The 19,916-nt window shown below is 43.0% G+C and overlaps 1 protein-coding gene across 5 annotated transcripts in view; it reads left to right on the forward strand.

Annotated features, from left to right (window-relative positions):
• LOC134340414 (protein AF-10-like) overlaps positions 1-19,916 on the forward strand; it is a 325,409-nt gene that overhangs the window by 9,263 nt on the left and 296,230 nt on the right. The gene's annotated exons all lie outside the window — the stretch shown is intronic.

Below are 19,916 nucleotides of genomic sequence, written 5' to 3' on the forward strand. Positions count from 1 at the left end.
AGGTTAAGTGAGCTAGGGCATTTTTCTTTGGTGCGAAGGAGGATGAGAGGTGACTTGATAGAGGTATACAAGATGGAGTGGATAGCCAGAGACATTTTTCCAGGTCTGAATTGGCTAATACAAGGGGCACAATTTTAAGATGATTGGAGGAAAGTATAGGAGGAATAGCAGAAGAAAGTTCTTTATGCAGAGAGTGATGTGTGTATGGAACACCCTGCCAGGGGTAGTGGCAGAGGCAGATACATTAAAGGTACTTAAGAATCTGTCAGATAGGCACGGATGACAGAAAATGAGGGTTAGGTAGGAAGGTCCTGATAAAGGGTCTTGGCACAAAGTATGGATTGTTTATTCCTCTCCATAGATGCTACCTGACCTGCTGAGTTCCACCACCACTTTGTGTTTGTTCCAGCATCTGCAGAATCTCTTGTATTTATGTAGGAGGGAAGGTCTAGATTGATCTTGGAGGTAGGTTAAAGGGTCAGCACAACATTGTACTGTCCTGTAATGTTCTATGAACTCCTCTACCAAGATTTGATTCCTTTGTTAATGGGACTGAATTTTGAAAGGGAAACAAAGTGCATAGCACCTACAATGTAACATGATTAGCGCTATCTCTGGGGATGAGTTTCCTTCCTCCCTCTCCCTCACCTCTGTAATTACATTGTGTATTTTTCAAGCACTGTCCACGTTTCGATGTTATAAAAGTGTACATCACGATAGCATTGTAACACGATTGGCACCACACTAATGTTTCCTATCCTAATAAGATATTTTTGAGCCAGCTTCCAAAATTCTTTGTGGGCATAATCACTAGAGCAGTGGTTCCGAACCTGGGATCCATGGATGCTTTGCTTAATGGCATAGGTCCATGGCATAAAAATAGTTTGGAACCCCTGCACTAGAGGGACATTGTTTCATTTGATTGTATATATGTACATTCAGACGAAACAAGAATATAGAACTGTACACGCCCTTTGGCCTACCTTGTTGTGCATTTAACCTACTCCAATCTTGCCCTTCCCTCCTACTTAACCTTCAATTTTTCTGTCATCCATGTGCCTTTCTAATAGATTCTTAAAGGCCCCTAACATATCTGGCTCTACCAACACCCCTGTAGGACAATAGCTGCATCAAACATAACTGTCACCTTAACTACTTACATTAATTTAAGGAATACGCTGTTTGGGGTGGTGGTAGAGGCAGATACATTCGAGACTTCTAAGAGACATCTAGATTGGCACATGAATGTGAGGAAAATTAAGGGATATGGACATTGTGTGGATAGAGGTGTTTAGTTGGTCATTTGATTACTAATTTAATTGGTTCAACACAACATTGTGGGATGAAGGGCCTGTTCCTGTGCTGTACTGTTCTATGTTCTTCATTCTGCTCCATAGGACATATGAACAGAATTTGGCCATTCGGCCCATTGAGTCTGTTCCGCCATTCCATTATGGCTGATTTATTATCCCACTCAACCTCATTCTCCTTCCTTCTCCACGTAACCTTTGACGTCCTTACTAATCAAGAACCAATCAACCTCTGCTTTAAATATACCCAATGACTTGGCCTCCCAGCTGTCTGCGGTAATGACTTCCACAGATTCCGCAACCTCTGACTAAAGAAATTTCTCCTCATCTTTATTCTAAATGAATATCCTTCAATTTTGAGGCTGTGCCCTCTGGTCCTAGGCTCCCCTAATATAGGAAATATCCTCTCTATGTCCACTCTATCTAGGCCTTTCAATATTCAATACTTTTTAATTAGACCACCCCCCCCACCACCCACCATTCTTCTAAGCTCCAGTGAGTACAGGCCCAGAGCCATCAAACACTCCTCATATGTTAACTCTTTCATTTCTGGGATAGTTTTTGTGAATGATATTGGAATCCTGCTCATCCAACTAATTTTCTTAAATCTTCTAACTCTGTTTAATAGTCCCATGCAGCTTCAGCATTAAATAAACACGAGAGATTTGAAAGATGTTGGAAATTCAGAGTAACACACACAAAATGTTGGAGGAACTCAACAGGTCAGGCAGTATCTATGGAGAGCAATAAAGAGTCGATGTTTCAGGCTGAGACCCTTCATCGGGACTCGTTCTTTTCCCTTCCTTTCCAGTGCTGATGAAGGGTCTTGGCCCAAAATGTCAATTGTTTATTCCTCTCTATAGATGCTGACTGACCTGCTGAGTTCCTCCAGCATTTGTATGTCACCATTAAATACCTCCTTGAAACTCAACAGACCCAGGACTCCTAATCTTTCCACATAAGGATGGGATCCTGTGCAATTTTTGATGTGACCTCCCTTCCTCCTCCCCTTCCTCGTCACACTAATTCCATGTGTGAAGCAGGTAATTGGGTCAGGTGCTGGAGGACTGCCAAAACTCTATTGGTAAATGAGAGGGAAAGTCAGCAGTGCACTGGTTATTTTCTATCCTTTTACCTGCTCATTATTGTGGTTACTTCTTTGCATTCTTGGTCCTTTTGTGACTGTAATTATGTATGTACGTTTGTACTTGTGCATTTGTCTACAGCTTCTGTTGGGTTTTCTCGACATTTGAAAATGGCCACATGAAGTAATCGCATGAAAGGAATAGAGAAAGAGAGAGAAAAATAATTGGAAGAATTGGAGATGATATATGCCAAGGTTGTGGAAATTCAGTTCGAAGTCTGGTACAGCCAGAGTCTAGAATGGGACTGAATGTGATGGAATCACAGGAAAGGAAAGGGATGGAGGGGGGGAGGGGCTAATCTATAAACTCCAAGACAGAGGTACCATTACCTCCTTATGCAATTGGATCCTCGATTTCCTCACTTGCAGACTCCAGTCAGTTCAGATTGGCAACAACCTCTCCTCCACAGTCTTCAACAGGACAGGTACACCCCAAGGCTGTGTGCTTAGCCCCCGGCTCTACTTGCTTTACACTTATGACTGTGTGATGAAACACAGCTCCAATGCCGTGTTTAAGGTTGCTGATGACACCACTGTTATGGGCTGAATCAAAGATGGTGACAAATCCACCTTTGCATAGGAGGGAGATTGAAAATCTGGCTGAGTGATGTCACAAGAATGAGAGTGAAGGGGAGAGAATGAGAGAGAGAGAAAATAAATGAGAAGGTGAACAGGAGAGAGAATTGTATTCAATCTGTGCAAAGATGGGAGGAATTCATTTCAAAGTCTGGTACAGCCAGAGTCCAGAATGGGACTGAATAAACTGGATTAAAGCAGATTGCCAGTTTGCTGAACAGCTTTTGGCAGCTTCTCAGTTTGGATGCATGGATTTACAGAATGAGGAAGAGGAAGTAGTTTTCCATTTCAGGATGTGTGATGGTTCATATCCTACTGGAATCCTGAAACTCTGCCATGGTGGAAGGGTGGGGGTGGGTGGGATCAGTAACACAGAACAGGAATGCACATGGCTTTGGCCCTTTCTGCTCTGATACTTTCCAGTACAAGGAAAGAAAGATAAAGGAATGAATTGCTACTTGGCCATCCTGCCGATTGATTCATTGCAGTGTCAGACGAAGTTACGATAAAGGCAGCTTGTTTTCTGACAGCACTTACTGGAAGATAGTATTAGGAGTAGGAGTACGATCACTCAAGTTGAGTATGTTGTTCTCCTAAAGGGTTGTCTGTTGGATCATCAGGTGGCTGTAGCAGCTGATCCGGGATCCACATAACCAGGATTTTAGGGTGGATTCCCTTAATGGAGAATGCCATGGCAGGACTTAATTTAATGTGGGGAGGCTGATGCATGGTTCTTGACAGATCCAGGTCGGAATCCAGTAGCATGGAGTGCAAGACGACTGGGGACTTCCTCTGCCTTCACTGCTGTTGCGTTTTGTCATCATCTTCCGCCATATCCACTGCTGAGGTCTTGGTTGGATCGCTTTGTCTGGAACCTCCTCCTTGACATTTATCACCATGCTTGACCCTAGCAGGGGCTCATCACCAGTTGGCTAAACTCCAGACAGCATCGCTCTTGGAATCTTAGGAACTCACAAGCCTCCCCAGCACGACAAGGTGCCGATCCTTGGAAAAGACTGAAAAATAATGCAGTAATAACAAAATGTCATGTCTTAAATTTTAAATATTCCATTCCCAGGCATTTCATCAAACAAAAGAATTGAAGCTGAACCTTATAATGAGATGTACACCATATGTGCATCAATATGCTCAAATAGGTAGATTTTAAGGAATGCATTAAAAGAGACAGAAATCCAAGACTAGACTTGAGCCTTAGCCAAAGCTATTGCAGAATGCCTGTTATTGTTTCAGATTTATGATTGCATTAACTACATTAGTAACCTTAGAGGCAACTTTAGGGATAACGAGAGGAGACACTGCAAAGATTCGAAAACAAGAGTGAGAATTTGCAAATTGAATCCTGATTTATTTTTCATCACTTGTTCGTGGAATGCAAGGCTGTCATTTGTTAGCTATCTCTAATTACTTTTCAGAATCAAAGTTCAAAGAAATTTTATTATCAAAGTAGTAGCAGTAGTGCAATCAGAATGAGGTTTAATATCACTGGCATATGTCTTGAAATTTGTCGTTTTGTGACAGCAAATGCAATACATAATAAAAAAAATAAAAATTATAATAAGGAATATATATTAAAATAAATAGCACAAAAGAGAGCAAAAAAGTGAGGCATTAAGGACATCTTCAAAGGGCAATGCTCCAGAAAGGTGTCATCCATTAAGGGCCCCCATCACTCAGGACTTGCCCTCTTCTCATTGCTACCATCAGCCAAGAGGTACAGAAGCCTGAAGCCACACACTCAATGATTCAGGAACAGCTTCTTCCCCTCCAGCTTCAGACTTCTGAATGGACAATGAACCCACGTACACTACACTTGAGTGTGATGTTCTCCTGAGGGGTTGTGTATTGGTAGGTCCTCAGGGGATTGCAGATGCCAGTCTGGGATCCGCATATTCTGGTGCAGTTTAGTGGTGACTGTGGTTAGTGGTTGGGTCTTTTGTTTGTTATTATCAAAGTACATGTATGTCACCATATACGACACTGAGATTAATTTTCTTGTGGGCATCCACTGTGGAATAAAGAAATACAATAGAATCAAAGAAAAAACTGGATGCGAGCGAAAACTGACAAGCAACCAATGTGCAAAAGAAAACAAACTGCAAATACAAAAAAACCTGATAATAATAATAATTAATAAATAAACAATACAGAGAACATGAGTGAAAGTGAGCCCATAGATTGTGGAATCAGCTCAGTATTGAGGTGAGTAAAGTTATCCACAGTGGTTATTTATTATCACTGACACTGACATACAACATGAAATTTGGTATTTTATGGCAGCAATACAGTTCATGACATAAAATAAAAGAGTAAATAAATAATGTGAAAAAAAAAGGAATAATGAGGTAGTGTTCATGGATTCCTGGACCATTATCAGAAATCTGATGACAGATGAAGAAGCTGTTCCTAAGTCATTGAGTGTGGGTCTTCAGTTTCCTGTACTCCTTGCCCGATGGTAGTAATGAGAAGAGGGCATGTTTCATATGGTGAGAGCCTTTAGAGATGGATGCCACCTTCTTGAGGCATTGCCACTTCAAGATTTCCTTGATGGCAGGGAAGGTATACTGAATTTTTAATTTAGAGATCCAGGCCTTTCTGTCCCCATAGGCCTGCGATGTGACCAATTAACTGACTAACCGGTATGTCTTTGGAATATGGAGTAAGCCGGAGTGCCTGGAGGAAACCCATGTGGTCACGGGGAGAACGTACAAACTCTTTGCAGGCAGCGGCAAAATTGAACCCAGGTTGCTGTGCTGTAGTATTGTTACACGACCAGCTACACCACTGTCCAGCCCGTGCCTGTGATGGAGCTGCAGAGTCTACAATCTTTTGCAGCCTCTAATGACCTAGGCTGTGATGGTACTAGTCAGAATGCTCTCCCCACCGTACATTTGCAGAAATTTGCAGAAGTTTTCAGTGCTGTACCAAATCTCCTGAAACTCCTAAAATAAAATAGTCGCTGGTGTCAATACCACCTTCAAGATGTTGAATATAGTTGTGTCATTGGCAAATTTATAGGTGGTGTTTCAGCTGTGCTTAGTCGCACAGTTGTGAGTGTAGAGAGAGTAGAGCAGTGGGCTAAGTATGCATCCTTGAGTTGAGTCTGTGTTGATTATCATGAAGGAGGAGATGTTGCTACCAACGTGCACTGACTATGGTTTCCTGATAAGGAAGTTGAGGATCCAGTTGATGAAGTGACATTTTCAACTGCTGCCATCTTTCTAGTGAAAATACTCATACAGTGCCATTGAGACGTGAGTTCCAGGATTTGTATCCACCCTCGATGAAGACATTGCAATAAATTTCCAACTCAGGGCGGTGTGTGGCCTGAAGAGGAAGTATTGTGTATCTTCCTGCTGAGATTTGAGTTGCTGACTGGAGAATTATTCAACTCTCTGTAGAGGGTGAAATCATCAAATTCTTTATTTTGTGTTCTCTCTGACTCTCCTAATAGACAGTTATTTCTACAAAGTAGAGGTTGACAATCTACAACCTAACTTTCCTTCTGCACTGGGTTGGCCGATAAATTTGTATTTAACTGAGGTTGTGATTTAGTGGATAACCTCAAAAATATCACAAGAACTAGATGGTTGTGGTTTTAAAGAAATACAGAAAGTGCAGGAGGAACGCAGCAGGTCAGTATGAAGGGTGTTGACCCAGAAGATTGAATGTTCATTTCCCTCCACAGATGCTGCCTGAGCTGCCAAGATCCTCCAGCACTTTATAGAGTCATTGAACGCTACAGCATAGAAATGGACCCTTTGGTCCATAGTGGCCATGACAACCTATTTATCGGCCTCGTCCCATTGACCTGCATTCAGACCATAGTCCTCCATACCTATCTAAGTTTCTCTTAAATGTTGAAATCAAACCCACATCCACCACTTGCGCTGACAGCTCATTCCACCCTCTCATCACCCTCTGAGGGAAGACGTTTCCCCTTAAACGTTTCACTTTTCACCTTTAACTCATAACCTCTAGCTCTAGTATTTCTTAATCTAAGTGGAAAACGCCTGCTTGAATTTACCCTATCTATACCTCATAATTTTGTATACCTCTATCAAATCTCCTCATTCTTCTACTCTCCAGGGAGTGAAGTCCTAACCTATTCTACATTTCCTTGCACTTAGGTCCTCAAGTACTGGTAACATCCTTGTAAATTTTCTGTGCACTTTTTCAATCTTGTTGACATTCTTGTAGGTAGATGATCAAAACTGCACACAATACTCCAGATGTCTTATACAACTTCAACATGTGTGTTACAGCACTTTGTGTTGCTTCAGATTCTAGAATTTGTAGTCTCTTGTGTCTCAGCTGTGAATTTAAGATCGTTTCTATGCTGGTTATCTACTTGGTGAATATTGAGAAGCTATTCACTGCGGTGCACAATGTAACAAATAGTGAATGGAAAAAGAGGGCATTGGAAGTAGAGCAGTTTTAGAGCCAAATTACCCCCCTCTCCCCCATTCTCTCCTGGGGTAGGGGTAGTTATCTTCACTATCTGCTGGGTGATGTGGAATAATTCACTCTGCTTATTAAAGGGAATAGTTATATAACAGACCATATACTCTAAATATATCTTCTGAGGAGGTTCACAAGAATGATCCCAACAATGAAAAGGTTAACGTATGAGGAGCATTTGATGGCTCTGGGCCTGTACTCACTGGAGTTTAAAAGAGTGAGGTGGGAACTCATTGAAACTTATGGAATATTAATGAAGCCTATGGAATATTGAAAGGCCTAGACAGAGTGACCGTGATGCAATGGGGGGGAGTCTAGGACCAGAGGGCACAGTCTCAGAATAGAGGGATGTCCATTTAGAACAGAGATGAGGAGGAACTTCTTTAGCCAGAGGATGGTGAATCTGTGGAATTCATTTCCACAAATGGCCATGGTGGACAAGTCATTGGATGTATTTAAAGCAGAGGTTCATAGGTTGTTGATTGGTTGCAGTATCAAAGGTTATGGTGAGAAGGCAGGAGAGTAGGGTTGAGAGGGATAATAAGTCAGCCATCATGGAATGGTGAAGCAGACCTGATAGGCCCAATGGTCTAATTCTGCTCAAAGGTTCATTTTATTATCAAAGTATGAATGCAGAATACAACTCTGAGATTTGTCTTCTCCAGGTAGCCATAAAATACAGGAAACCATAGAAGTAGTTGAAAGAAAAACATCAACCTCCCCCCGCATGAAAAGAAAAATAAGCAAAAACTCGCAAACCCCAAATCCCCCAGCATTCTCCCTCGCACAAAAACTAACAGATCACCGAACATCCAGCCCGCCAATCGGCAACAAGAAGGAATGAGCAAGAACACAAAAAGAACATAGAAATAAAAGAGGTCAATTTGAATTACAGTCCAATCCATAAATCTCAGAATTTCAATAACATCTCTGAGAACAGCTATGTATTTTATGTCTTATGATTTTTATGTGTATTTCATCTTCAGTTTATCTTAGTTAGGTATGTGCTAAAGTCTTCCTGAAGAACAGTTCATTAAATTTATGGCATTACTAACTTAGTTTCTGACTCCTACCCTGCACCCCCCACACACTGGTTCCTTAAGAGACATTGAATAGATCAGGATTTAATCCCAACTGAGTTTATGACCACCATCTTGTTTCTCTGTCCCTGCATCTTTCCAGAATATTCAAACCACTTCCAGTACACCAGATGGTTAATGTTTTATCCCCTTGTTCCTTGTCGTAAGATGCAGTGTGGTAATATGTGAACCTTGAGCTCAGCTTTTGAAATGTGATTCCACTGAAATCCATTGGATCAGACTTAGCTTCTCTGTAAGACCAGAAGGCCCTACTCTCTTTTGACTTTCTGGCACTCTTGGATGGTTGTTGGAAATTTGAGCCGCAAAGAAATTCAAGTTCAAGTTCAACTTTATTGTCTGTATACATGTATACAGCCAAACAAGACAACATTCCTCTGGACCAATCTGCACAACACAGTACATATAACTCACGCACAACACGTAAGGTAATATTACCACAAATAAACGAAAGAAGTAATAAGGTACAAGTCAAAAAGTCAATGCTACTGGCGCGTCATACGTGATGAGACTTGGGTAGTGGTAGGGAGTTCACTTTCTCACAACCTGGGGAAGGAAGTTGTTTCCCATCGTAACAGTTCTTGTCCTAATGCTACTGACTGTAGGGTATCGAAGAGATTGTTGGACTGATGGGAGGGATCATTGACAATACTAAGTGTAGTGCTCCTGATAAATATCTTGGATGGGTGGAAAAGAGAAATTGCATTGATCCTTTCCTTTCCAGTCCTGATGAAGGGTCTTGACCCAAATTGTTGATTGTAGATGCTGCCTGACTTGCTGAGTTACTCCAGGATTTGGTATGTGTGGCATTGATCTTGTACCTTGGTTAGATCACACTTCGCTCATTGTCGGCGTGTATTTTAAAAGTGCAAAGTAAACAGGTCTACAGCCATGATATCTGCACTGAGAGATTCACAGGCAAAACAGAATAAGTGTGGTTAATTTTTAGCTCTACAAAACATAACTGATGATAACCTAATAGAGGTTTGGAATGGAACATAGTGGTTTTGAAGGTAAAGTGTAGACTGAATGTGTATTTTGTCAATTCATTTGCGTCATGTGGCTGTCTTTGCAATGTATTGCACCTCTCTAACTTCCCTTGAGAAAGAGGTATAGAGTTTCCTCCTTAAACCGTTGCTTTTAGTGAAATGCTTGTGTGGTTCAAAAACAGCAGTCATAACTATAAGAGCAGCACACAAGAACTGCTGAAGGAGCTCTGCAAGTCAGGCAGTATCAATGGAAGTGAATAAACAGTTGACGTTTTGGACGGAAACCCTTCATCAGGACTGGAAAGGAAGGAGGAAGAAGCCAGAATCAGAATTTGGGGGTGAGGAGAAGGAGTACAAGCTGCTAGGTGAGGGGGAAAGTGGTGGGTGGGGAAGAGGAAGTGAGAAGCTGGGAGGTGAGGGGTGGAAAAGATGAAGGGCTAGAGAAGAAATCTGATAGGAGAGGAGAGTGGACAATGGGAGAAGGGAGGAGGACAGGCACCAGGGCGAGGTGATAGGTAGGTAGGGAGAAGAGAAGGGGTAAGTGAGGAGCCAGAATGGGGAATGGATAAAAGAGAGAAGTGGGAAGGGGGGAAATTACTGGAAGCTGGAGATATCGATGTTCATGCCTTCAGGTTGGAGGCTACCCAGATGGACTGTGAGGTTTTGCTCCTCCAACCTAAGAGTGGCTTCATCATGGCAGCAGATGAAGCCATGGACCGAAAGGTCAGAATGGGAATGGGGATTTCCAGCATCAACAGAATTTATGGAAATGAATGAAGAGTCAACGTTTTGGGCCATGAACCTTCATCAGAGACTTGGTCCAAAATGTTGACTGTTTATTAATTTCTATAGATGTTGCCTGACCTGCTGAGTTCCTTCAGCATTTTGTGTGTATTGTTCTGGATTTCCAGCATTTTCAGAATCTCTTGTGTTAGACAAGAACACAGATAGTTGTATTCTTTCCCCCATGATAGAATTATCAAAAACAAGAATGCATGGGGTTAAAATTAGAGGAAAGAGTTTTAACGAAGGTTTGAGGGGAAGATAAAAATGGTTGATATCTAGAACTGAGGGAGGAGGAGGATTCAGAGCCAGTGTCTACATTTAAAAGGCAGTTAAACAAGCAAGGAACTGAAGCTTATGGACTCAATGCACGAAAAAGATTAGTGTAGATGAGCAAAAGGGTCAGCATGGATATGATGGGCCAAAGGGCCCATTTCTATGAAATTCAAGAGAAATGTCCTTAGCTAGAAGGTGAATTGAGGATCATAGAACATTAGAGCATTACAACACAGTACAGGCCCTTTGGCTCACAATGTTGTGCCAACCTATCTAAGATGAATCTAACCCTTCCCTCCTTCAAAACCCTCCATTTTTCTATCATCCCTGTGCCTATCTAAAAGTTTCTTAAATATCCCTAATGTATCTGCCTCTACCACCAACTCTGGTAGGATATTCTATGCAACCACCATTCTCTGTTTTACCCTTGACATCCCCCCCCCCCACCTATACTTTCCTCCAAATCAACTTAAAATTATGCCCCCTGCTATTTGCCATTTCTTGGGAAAAAGTCTCCGGCTATCCACTCGGTCTATGCCTCTCATCATCACGTACACCTCTATCACGTTGCCTCTTATCCTCCTTTGCTCCAAACAGAAAAGCCATATTTTGCTCGGCCTACCCTCATGAGATGCGGCACCAGAAATGGTAGATAGTCTAAATAAAGGTATGAATCCGGAATGTGTCTTCTCCTTAAGGCATTACAGGGTTTTGAGAAAACTAAGTTCAGTTTCAAGTTCAGATTTATTGTCATTCAGCCATACACATGTATACAGCAAAATGAAACATCATTCCTCTGGGATCAAGATGGAAAACACAGTACATACAGTCACACACAGCAGATGTTGTTATGATCCAGCACATCGTCACAAAATAATGTTAGCACAAGTCCCTGAGAGGCATGGCCTGAAGATTGACAGGTTGACATAAAGTTTAAGTTACATGTTTATGTAAGAGTATAATGTTATTGGCACTATTATAATAAAACAAGCAGTGATATAAATAAATTCATTACACTGCTAGAGTATAAATTAACAATAAGTAGTGCATTAGCTGGGGGGTATAGCTCAGCTGTAGAGCAGGGTGACTAGAAATCAAGAGGTCCCTGGTTCAAATCCTGGTGTCCCTTTCAAAATACACTCAGTGGTCATGTTATTTGGTACAAGAGTGGAACCCAGCACGGTCTTCTGCTGCTGTAGACCAGCCACTTCAAGGTTCGACGTGTTGTGCATTCAGAGATGCTGTTCTGTAACTGCAGTGCAGCGGCTAGCGTAATCCTTTGCAGCACCTTCAATTCCCACTGCTGTTTGTAAGGAGTTTGTACGTTCTCCCTGTGACCATGTGGGTTTCCTCTGGGTGTTCCCGTTTCCTTGCTGGAAAGTGACCAGTGCAGGATGTGAATGAGTCTGTAAAATGGCTGTTATTTCAGAACTCTGGTGTGCTTGATTGCAAAATCAACAATTAGGTCAGTGGTTTTGATTTCCCCCACTACAGTTCGCAGTACATTTGTTCCAGTCTCCATGTAACACATTTCCTGAGATTAGGCAGGTTGCAGCTGGAAATGGCTGAAATGAATGAATTGAACTGTGAATCTCAGATTCTTTTGTTTCGTATCATCACCTGACTGGTTTCTAAATGTGCTGTAAATTGGGTTACACAAACAAGATGCTGAAGGAACTCAAAAAAATCAGGCTGTATCTATGGATGGGAATAAACAGTTGACCATAAATAAATGCCGCTTGGTCAACCTGGTATTTTTGCGGTGTAAACTGAAGTCTCAAAGGTATAGACGAGGAAATCTGCAGATGCTGAAAATTCAAGCAACATACACAAAAAATGCTGGTGAACGCAGCAGGCGAGGCAGCATCTATAGGAAGAGGTACAGTCGACGTTTCGGGCCGAGACCCTTTGTTGTGACCCGAAATGTCGACTGTACCTCTTCCTATAGATGCTGCCTGGCCTACTGCGTTCACCAGCATTTTCTCAAAAGTATAGGATGGTTGCAGCGTGGTGTGTACTGGCCAAATTGAGGTGGCAGGGCCTAGGCCTAAGAACGAGTAATGGGTTTAGCCAATTTGAAGCAGCGGATCTGAGGCGGCAGGGACAGGTCCAAAAGCAAGGAACGAGCCGAGATTTGGTCGATTTAAGTGCTGGGCCAAATTGAAAAGCTCATCATGTCAGGGCTAGGGACGAGGGACAGGTTGGTGCTCAGCTCACTGCTCCACATCGTCTCTGCACTGAACTGAGGCTGTGGCTTGCAACTTGTGAGCTCTGGGACTGGCTGCAGTGATGAACTGGCTTTATGGCAGTGAACTCACTTCCATGAACTTCAGTTGTGAATGTTAATTGCTTACTTTTATCATTGGCACGATTTGCTTTTTTCTATGCATTGGGTGTTTGACAGTCTTTTAATGGGTTCTGTTGGGTTTTGTGGCTCCCTGTGAGAAGACGAATCCCAAGGATGTACATAGTATATATACTTTACTTTGAACTGTGAACAAAAGATTCTGCAGAATGCAAAAATCCAGAATCACACACGAAATACTGGAACACTCACAACATGCTGGAGGAACTCAGCAGGTCAGGCAGCATCCGTGGAAAAGATCGGTCGATGTTTCAGGCCGGAACCCTTCGTCCGGACTGTAGAGGGAAGGGGCAGAGGCCCTATAAAGAAGGTGAGGGGAGGGTGGGAAGGAGAAGGCTGGTAGGTTCCAGGTGAAAAACCAGTAAGGGGAAAGACAAAGGGGTGGGGGAAGGGAGGCAGGGAGGTGATAGGCAGGAAAGGTGAAGGAGGAATAGGGGAAAACACAATGGGTAGTAGAAGGAGGCAGAACCATGAGGGAAGTGATAGGCAGCTGGGGGAGGGGGCAGAGTGACATAGCGATAGAGGAAGGGAGGGGGAGGGAATTACCAGAAGTTGGAGAATTCGATGTTCACACCAAGGGACTGGAGACTACCTAGACGGTATATGAGGTGTTGCTCCTCCAACCTGAGTTTAGCCTCATCATGGCAGTAGAGGAGGCCATGTACGAACATATCTGAATGGGAGTGAGAAGCAGAGTTGAAGTGGCTGGCTACTGCGAGCTCCTGTCTGTTGTGGCGGACGGAGCGGAGTTGCTCGATGAAGCGGTTTCCCCAATCTGCGTCGGGTTTCACCGATGTAGAGGAGGCCACACCAGGAGCACCGGATGCAATAGATGACCGCAACAGACTCACAAGTGAACCCTTGCCTCACCCGGAAGGACTGTTTGGGGCCCTGACTGGTGGCAAGAGAGGAGGTGTAGGGACAGGTGTAGCACTTGTGCTAACAGGGATAAGTGCCGGGTGGGAGATCCGTGGGGAGGGACGTGTGGATCAGGGAGTCGCGGAGGGACCGCTCCCTGCGGAAGGCGGAGAGGGGTGGAGAGGGAAAGATGTGCTTAGTGGTGGGGTCCTGTTGAAGGTGGCGGAAGTTGCGGAGGATAACGTGCTCCCACTCCCATTCCGTTATGTCCATACATGGCCTCCTGTACTGCCATGATGAGGCTAAACTCACATTGGAGGAGCAACACCTCATATACCGTCTGGATAGTCTCCAGCCCCTTGGTATGAACATAGAATTCTCCAACTTCTGGTAATTCCCTCCCCCTCCCTTCCTCTATCCCTATGTCACTCTGCCCCCTCCCCCAGCTGCCTATCACCTCCCTCATGGTTCTGCCTCCTTCTACTACCCATTGTGTTTTCCCCATTCCTCCTTCACCTTTCCTGCCTATCACCTCCCTGCCTCCCTTCCCCCACCCCTTTATCTTTCCCCTTACTGGTTTTTCACCTGGAACCGACCAGCCTTCTCCTTCCCACCCTCCCCCCACCTTCTTTATAGGGCCTCTGCCCCTTCTCTCCACAGTCCTGACAAAGGGTTCCGGCCCGAAACGTCCACCGATCTTTTCCATGGATGCTGCCTGACCAGCTGAGTTCCTCCAGCGTGTTGTGAGTGTTGCTTTGACCCCAGCATCTGCAGATTATTTTGTGTTCACAAAATACTGGGTTTGGCAGCATCTATGAAAGTGAATAAACAGTTGACTTTCAAGGTGAGGCCCTTCAACAGGACTGGAAAGGAATTAGACAGAAGCCCGAATAAGAAGGTGGGGGGAGGGTAAGGAGTACAAATTGGGGAGTGATAGGTGACACCAGGTGATGGGGAAGGTAGGTAGGTGGGGGAGGAGGGGATTAAGGGTGTCTGCCCAAAATGTCGACTGTTCCTCTCCATAGATGTGCTGAGTTCCTCCAGCACTTTGTGTGTGATGATCAGTCAACATTTCTGATGTCCTGCTGAAGGGTTTTGGCCCGAAACTTCGACTGTTTATCTCCCTGCATTGATGCTGCCTAACTTGCTGAGTTGCTCAAGCATTTTCAAAGTTCAAAGTAAATTTATTATCTAAGAGTGTATATATAACTATATGGTATAAAAAACCATATGCTACCCTGAGACTCATTTTTTTTTGCAGGCCTTGTGTGAGTGTTTGTATGTGTTGCTCAAGATTTCCAGCATCTACAGAATCTCTTGTGTTTATTTGAATTGGGTTGGTGTTAGCTTTGTCATTGCTATATTCTCCAGTGTGGAAGCAAGCTAAACAGGAAGTTCCTTTAGACCAGGGGTTCCCAGCCGGGGGTCCACGAACCCTTTGCTTAATGGTATTGGTCTATGGCATAAAGAAGGTTGGGAACCCCTGCTTTAGACAAATCTTTTCAAATGAAAACACGAGGGATTCTGCAGATGCTGGAAATTCAAGCAACACACATCAAAGTTGCTGGTGAACGCAGCAGGCCAGGCAGCATCTCTCGGAAGAGGCACAGTCGACGTTTCGGGCCGAGACCCTTCGTCAGGACTAACTGAAGGAAGAGCTAGTAAGAGATTTGAAAGTGGGAGGGGGAGGGGGAGATCCAAAATGATAGGAGAAGACAGGAGGGGGAGGGATGGAGCCAAGAGCTGGACAGGTGATTGGCAAAAGGGAAATGAGAGGATCATGGGACAGGGGGCCCAGGGAGAAGGAAAAGGGGGAGGAGGGAAAACCCAGAGGGTGGGCGAGGGGTATAGTCATTCTTTCTCTCTCTCTCTCTCTCCTTTTTCTCCCTCTGACTATACCCCTCGCCCATCCTCTGGGCTTTCCCCCCTCCCCCTTTTCCTTCTCCCTGGGCCTCCTGTCCCATGATCCTCTCATATTCCTTTTGCCTATCACCTGTCCAGCTCTTGGCTCCATCCCTCCCCCTCCTGTCTTCTCCTATCATTTTGGATCTCCCCCTCCCCCTCCCACTTTCAAATCTCTTAGTAGCTCTTCCTTCAGTTAATCCTGACGAAGGGTCTCGGCCCGAAACGTCGACTGTGCCTCTTCCTAGAGATGCTGCCTGGCCTGCTCTTTTCAAATGAACTATAATTCATTTCATAAGTAGATAACTAGAGCTTATCATCTGGCCCAGAGATGACAATGAGATGCAACATTTCCAACAGAAGCTGCTAAATGTATTGGGCTGTGTATAAGGTAACACAGAGAAGTACAGATTTATCTGTGAAGTGTTGGGACAGGTAACTCTCTGCTGGGTCATAGGTAAGATTTTTAAGGAATGTTTTAAAGGATGGAAAAATATGTCAAATTTTTGAGGAAATTTGGGGGTTTAGGGCCTTGTTAGGTGAAGACGTGGCTGTCAATTATAGTGCATTATAACACAAGAGATTCTGCAGATGCTGGAAATCCAAAGCAACATGAATAAAATGCTGGAGCAAGTCAGCATGTCAGGCAGCATCTATGGAGGGGAATAAACAGTCAGTGTTTTGGGCTGAGACTCTTTATCAGGACTGGAAAGGAAGGTTGCAGAGGCCGGAATAAGAAGGTGGAGGGAGGGCAAGGAGTACAAGCTGGTACTTGAGAGATGAGACAGGTTGAGGGGGATTGTGGGTGGGTGGGGAAGGGTGAATGATGCAAGAAGCTGGGTGGTGATTAGTGGAAGAGGTAAAGGGCTGAAAAAGAAGGAACCTGATAGGAGTAAACAAAGACTGAAAAACAGCCAATGTACAAAAGAAGACAAACTGGGCAAATATAATAAAATAATAATAAAGTAATATTGAGACTATGAGTTGCAAAGAGTCCTTGAAAGTGAGTCTGTAAATTGTAGAATCAATTCAGTGTTGAGGTGAGTGAAGCTATCCATGCTGGTTCATGAACGTGATTGTTATAGGGCAATTACTGTTCCTGAACCTGGTTGTGTAGTACCTAAAGCTTCTGTACCTCCTTCCTGATGGTAGCAGCGAGAAGAGAGCATGGCCTGTATGATGGGGGTCCTTGATGGATGCTGTTTTCTTGTGACAGTGTTCCATTTAAATATGCTCAATGGTAGGGAGGGCTTTGCCTATGATGGACTGGGCTATATCTTCCAGTTTCTGAAGTCTTTTCCATTTCTGGGCCATGGTGTTTCATTACCAGGACATGATACAACCAGTTAGGATACTCCGCACTGTGCATCTATAGAATGACCAATCAGCAAGAGTGGTCACTTGGACAGTGTTGCTAAACTTGATGGAACAATGGCACAGTAACATAGTGGATAGTGTAACGCTAGTGCCATGAGTTCAATTCTCAGCGCTGTCTGTAAGGAGTTTTCTCCCACATTTCAAAAGTGTATGGGTTTATACCTTAATTGGTTACATGGATGTAATTGGGCATTGCAGGTTTGTTGCTCTCGAAGGGCCTTTTACTCTGTTGTATCTCTAAGTAGAAATAAAATTTACTTTTCTCAGGAGAGAACAGAAGGTGTTAACACAGGTAGGCAAGGATAGATTTTCTGTTAAATCATTGTAAATCTGACAGGTCCAGTATGTGGAAACCTTCTGATGTTTGAATTCATGAAAGTCTGACATATGTTATTAATCAACACTGAAGTGTCAGGTTGATTTGAATTTTTCAGCTAATCCTCTCTGGATAAAATTGTTTTTAACTACTTGAGATTTCCCAAAGGGTGAAAAATATAGTGAGCGTTCCAGACATTCCAATGGTTTTCTTGATCAATGAATTTACACTAATCATTTGCCTGATCAAAGTGCACTTGAATGACAGTTAAATAATCTAATCAAGATTGTTTATTGTCATTCTTCAGTACATGAGTGTAAAGGAGAATGAAATAATTGTTACTCCACATCCGATGCAGCATAATAAAGTGAAATAAAGTTTTTGTGTGTATTGCTCTGGATTTCCATCATTTGCAGAATCTCTTGTGTTAATAAATACAGGTATGTCGAGTGAAAAAACAGTCCAAAGCTGGTATTACAATCTGAAAAAGTGAAAGAATCACCAAGAACATAGCAGGCCCACTAGGAAGAGGGTGTGAAAGAGGTGATGTGTTCAGAAGTCTGATAGCAGTGGGGAAGAAGCCATTCTTAAGTTAGGATGTCCTGGAAAAGAAAATACAAGATTATTTATGATCACTCTTCGAATCCCGAGTGTAAAGGAAAACAAAATGATTGTTACTCCAGATCCAATACAGTAGTGGTCACCAACCTTTTTAAGCCCAAGATCCCCTACCCTCGACCTCAGTGAAAGGCAAGATCTACCTACTAAATCGTTTAGAGAAAAAACAGCTCAGATTGTACTTCCAATTTGAGACCTTTTATTCGGACTAATTGTATTTGAATTACACAAAATAAGTTTGTCAAACTTTCAAAATTAATTCAAACAAGAAAACACTGTAACTAGCATATCAAACAGGCCATAGCTGTCTTTCTTTAAGAATATTACAATACTTCACACCTTTAATTCTAAGTTTCATTATTTAGTTTTATTTCAACATGAAAAGTAAATGAATAAAAATTGACTGTTGCACTTAGTGTGATGACTGGGGCTGAATACTTTCTGCTAGTTCCCTGAGATTTGACTCATAACTACAGACAGCCAGTCTGAGACAGTCTGTGAGGTGTCTGTCAGTAAGACAGCTGCTGCACTTAGACTTAATCATTTTCATCTGTGAAAATGCAATTTCACATAGATGAGTTGACCTGAAGTGGGCATTGACTTTTGGTGATATAAAACCAACACGCACACCGCACGTTGCTGGGGCCCCATCAGTAGTAATTGCCTCCAGTTTATGAATGGGGATGTAATTTTCACGGTCATATTTTTTAAACTCATTGTAAATATCCTCACCTCTCGATCTCTCCTTTAATTGCAAAAGAGTGAGGAATTCCTCCTTTGTTGTAAAATCCTGGAAACCCATTCTGACAAATACAACAAGCTGAGCTGTTTGCATTACATCCAGGGATTCATCGAACTGCAGTGAGAAATATTCACAGAGTGACAAGTCGATCCACGTCCTCTGACAGTGACTCTACCCTCCTTGTCACTGTTGCAGGGCCAAGTTAAGTATTGCGGTTGTGATGCCGTTTTTGTTTTTAAAGTCATTAAAAACAGTCTCTGCGGTAATGGCCGTTGCTTCCTTGAATAAATCGCCATCTGTAAAAGGCTTCTTGTGTTTTCCAAAAGGTGACTTACATGACATGATGCTTCAATAGCAGCCTTATTTTGAGCAGCATGTTTTGTGAAAAACGATTGCTGGGCCTTCAACCCCGATTTCAGCTCCTGAACTTTCCTGTCACGAATTGCACTCTTTGGGGGGTAGGTGTCTTTAAATTCCTGGTGGTTGGTGTTGTGGTGCCGCTCCAGATTCCCTCTTTTAGTCAGTGCTTGTGTTTGGTGGCACAACATACATACACACTTGTCTTCCACCAAGGTCAATAGAAATTCCTCTTCCCATTCTGGATGGAGTTTGTATGTTTTCGCCTTCTTTCGTGGAGCCTCCGCCATGCTATCAGGATATCACGAGTGAGTGCCGTATATTGATGTTTACGACAGTCAGTACTCTTATCCCGAATCTGATTGGTCATGTTGATGCAGCACAGGCTACGCTGAAAACGCGGTGCATGGCGAGGGCACTACACACATGCGCACTGGGCAGAAAGAACGGAACTAAACCCCCGCAACCCGGAAACAATCTCTCTTTACAAACAGCTTTCAGTAGCAAAAGTATTGCTATATTACTATTGTCCTAATTAGTATTACCTATTTTTATAATGCTCACGTTACAACAGTATTTGTGCATTTATTTTTGATTTTTTTCGGGATCTACTGGGAAAGTCTCAAAGATCGACCGGTCGGCAACCACTACAATACAGCATAAAAAATGTAATAAATATCAAAGCAATCCTATAAAACACAATGTACAAGTAACTGTTATATACGTA

This window comes from Mobula hypostoma, chromosome X1 (assembly GCF_963921235.1).
Source record: "Mobula hypostoma chromosome X1, sMobHyp1.1, whole genome shotgun sequence".
NCBI lineage: Eukaryota > Metazoa > Chordata > Chondrichthyes > Myliobatiformes > Myliobatidae > Mobula > Mobula hypostoma.